The 3,682-nt window shown below is 46.8% G+C and overlaps 1 protein-coding gene across 2 annotated transcripts in view; it reads right to left on the reverse strand.

Annotated features, from left to right (window-relative positions):
• Soat1 (sterol O-acyltransferase 1) overlaps nucleotides 1-3,015 on the reverse strand; it is a 45,400-nt gene extending 42,385 nt beyond the window's left edge. Inside the window, exon 1 of one of the 2 annotated variants that reach the window (XM_021172125.2) lies at nucleotides 2,870-3,015. The gene's annotated coding sequence lies outside the window, so the exon portion shown is untranslated. Of the gene's footprint in view, nucleotides 1-994; nucleotides 1,063-2,869 lie in introns of those variants that run through there. The other variant, XM_021172134.2, reaches the window with a different exon arrangement.
• Between the last annotated feature and the right edge of the window lie 667 nt (nucleotides 3,016-3,682).

The following is a 3,682-nucleotide window of genomic DNA, read 5'->3' on the forward strand; positions in this document are numbered from 1 at the left end:
AAAAAAAAAAAAAAAACAAGAAGGTGGAGCTTGGGACAGCTATTTCACAATGTGGCGATATGCTAAAGTGGGTGATTGACTAACTGCGTGCACAGTTGGTTTCAGGAGGAGCAAATGTATTGGAGTAGGTTGCAAAATGTGTTGAGGAACTGAAAATGGATCATAGGACTGTTCTCACAAGAGGCCCAGCAGGAAAGGAAAATAAGGGCCATCCATAGTTTTGGGCACCAGGGGAGGTGGGCCGCTAACTCACTTAACATTTGAACGTCTTAATTATTGTTGATTTTTTCTGTCTGTTTGTTTGGGGGTTTCTTTGTCTGCCCTAGAACTCCGATCCACCTACCTCTTCCTCAAAGTACTGGGATAATAGGCCTGAGCCACCACACACATTTCCACTCCATTTGCTAAGATGTAGATCTGTATAGAGGAACTATCCTCCTTTTAGGTGACGCAGTTGACCAGAGGGACTGGCCAGCTGGCTTAGTGGGTAGAAATGCTTGCCACACAAGCATGACATCCCAAATCCAATTTCTGGAAGCCACATAAAGGTAGAGGGAGAAAACCAACTCCACCAAGTTGTCCTCTGACCTCCACCCTCACTACAGTGGCATATGTGTGCCATCCCTACCCAGGGAGCTCCAATCACACACACACACACAATAGTATTAAAATATACCACACTGATTAGACAAGAATGTAAGAAACCAGTCTGTACAGGGAAGTTGTGTAATGTTCTGCGGTAAGCATCTTAACTTGACTCCAGAGGGCAAAAAGAAAGAATTAGAGAAACAAATGAATCGTGTCCCAAAGAAATGTCGACTTTAGCCTCCCGGCAGTTAACAAAGACTTCAAAAGAAGCGATAAAGCTGTATCACAAATAAATACTGGCTACCTACGGCAGGTGAGTAACTGCTACATCACCCTGAGGTTTGGCAGAGAAGAAAAACCACTGTGGATAGAGTGTACAATCCGACCCTGAATCAGTGGTACACACCTAGAATCCTAGCATTTGCGGGGTTTAGGCAGGAGAAGCAGTAGTTCAAGATCATTCTCAACTACCCAGTGTTAGAACAGCCTGGGCTCCATGAGATCCTGCCAACAGAAAGAAGGGAAGGACGGGGAAGGGAGGGAGGGAGAGAGGGGAAGAAATTAACAGTCCAAAGCATAATGTGTTCATTTTGGGGGGTGGTTTGGTTTGGGGGTGGTTGGGAGAGGCTTTTGTAGGTTTTCTGGTTGGTTGGTTGGTTTGGTTTTTCAAGACAAGGTTTCTTCTCTGTATAGCCTGGCTGTCCTAGAACTCATCTGGAAACCCTACAACTTTTTCACGAAGCTAACAGAACGGGGTCAATTAACAAGACTAAAGAATATGAGTACTTGAGCAAATTTTATATACATCTGAGTTTACTTACAAATGACTAAATAGAACTAGTTATCCAACATGGGAAAAAAAAAAAACCAATTCTAAGAGTCCTGTCTGACAAATGGAACTTCCATAGGAAACAGGCACTCACTCCTATGTTAATGCATAAAGTTGTTTTTTCTCAAAGTTCCTTTTTTGACCCCACCCCACCCCAAACTCTTATTTAGTTCTATTCCTGCAAGATATTGAGAGGACACAGAGAAAATAGACTAACCTCGTGAAATCCACTATAAAACAAAGCATCTATTTACTACAGATGATTCCTGCTGGTAAGGAGACTTCAGAGTGCTAACAGCCTCCCACCGGGAAGTGATCTTTGGTTTGAGGAATGCTTAGGGGACGGCGGAAGAAGGGGAATAAGGCCCCGGGGAAAATGGTCCAGGAGATAAGAAGAAGCTTTCCAGGCACAAGGAAGGAGAGCTAGAGCCTGGAGAACCCGCCCAGCCTTTAAGATAGCAGGAGCTCAGGCGCCTAGCAGCTCGGTCTGAGTCCTGAAAGAACGTGAAACCCCTGACCAGTTCCAAGCACGTGACAAACTAAGCCGTGTGCTTCTCCACGTTTTCTCTGCTTACTCTTCACAGCCATCAGAGCTCTTCGCAAGCCCCACTCCCGTGCCGCCTGAGCTGGCTTTTCAAAAAACCAAGTCATTTATATTTCCCAGTTGAAAGCAAACAAAAGAAAAAGAAGTATTCAAGTTGGATTCTGCATTCTTGAAGAAGGCAAGAAGTTTGGGGGGGGGGGGGACACAGTGGCAACTACTTAAGTATTACAGTGACCAAGGAGTTGTTTATAAAATGCAGAGACTGGAGCTTACAACAATGTCTCCCCCAGAAAGACCGCTGAATATATATATTGCTTAAGTTACATGTCTATTAGCACTTAAGATCAAAGACAGACACTTAACCCCACCCCCACCCCCACCAATTAAAAACAGAATACGAGCTTGACGACAGGTTTTTCCCTGGCCCATATAGAGTCTGGTGTCTGGTAGTGCCATCTTTCCCTTCATATATATATATATATATATATATATATATATATATATATACACTTCCTCCGCCCACATTTAAAAAAAAAACTGATTTTCTGAGCGCTTTTTTTTTTTTTAAATGTCGCTTTTCAAAGAGTACGATGACTTCTAATTCTCAACTTTCTTCACTACTGACTGGCTTGAGAGACGCCACATGATTCGGAGGGGACATCAAACCATCACTAATAATGAAAGGCTGCCAGTCATCGGATGCATCGGATGGCTGCGGGTAACTTTCCCGCTCTCCCCTCCAAACTCGGCAGGACCCTCCCCTGGCAGCAGACAGCGTCCGGGTGGGACAGTCCGGCCCAGGCCAGGCCCGCAGAGCCGGAGCGACGCCGCCTCCGCAGTCCCTTTCCTCTCGGGCTCAGGGTGGACCTGGTCAGGAAAGGAGGAGGGGAGCGGAAGCTTGAGGTTACCTGCGAGCGGAGGGCAGCTGCGGCGGTCTAGGCGGTAGGCTGGGCGGCCGCACGAGGGTCGGAGGACTAGGATGTCCCTTCGCCGGCCCGCTACGGCGCCAGCCGGGCTACGGAGGAAGATAAAGCGCAGGCCCCCACCCCCGTTCTCCGCCCCAACCTCCCAGCCCGCGGCTGCGTCACGCGCATCGCCCCGAGCTCCCGGATGCCATTGGTGGTCCTGCGGCGCCCGGCAACGCCCACTGCCACGCCCCCTCCCAGCTCTAGGGTACCCACTGGGCTTCTCTAGCTACCTGGCTTTCTGGCTCCACCCCAACTCTCCTCCAGTGTGGCGACGAGGAGGCCAAGTCAACTTCCTTAGAGTTTGAAAAGGCAGCCTGCGAGATAGCATGGGACAAGGCGGGGTCTGATACTGACCGTTAAGGAATAAGACAGAAGCAGTGGCCAAAAACTTGTCATAGGTTGCTTTGTGGTCTAAATTCTACTTGACTCTCTAAATTCTACTTGACTCCGTCTGTCCTTCAACAACACACAACTTAGATAAGACAGAAGTGAGTCACTTGAAATTATGGGACAATCAAGTAATTTAAAAAGCATCCTTGGGACTAAATAATCAAAAAAAAAAAAAAAGATACAGATAGATTTAGGACATAGGTAAAGAAAGCATTTTAGGCCTTGGATTTCTCAAAAGCAAAGATGTGAGTGAATTTAGGGTAAAGGTGGGTAAAAGAGAAAATTAAACAGATTGGAGAGATACTGTCGGCCTGCAAAACAGTGTCATCTAAACTGGCTTCGTTAATCTTTCAGTCAGTCCCT

This window comes from Mus caroli, chromosome 1 (assembly GCF_900094665.2).
Source record: "Mus caroli chromosome 1, CAROLI_EIJ_v1.1, whole genome shotgun sequence".
In the NCBI taxonomy this organism is placed as follows: domain Eukaryota; kingdom Metazoa; phylum Chordata; class Mammalia; order Rodentia; family Muridae; genus Mus; species Mus caroli.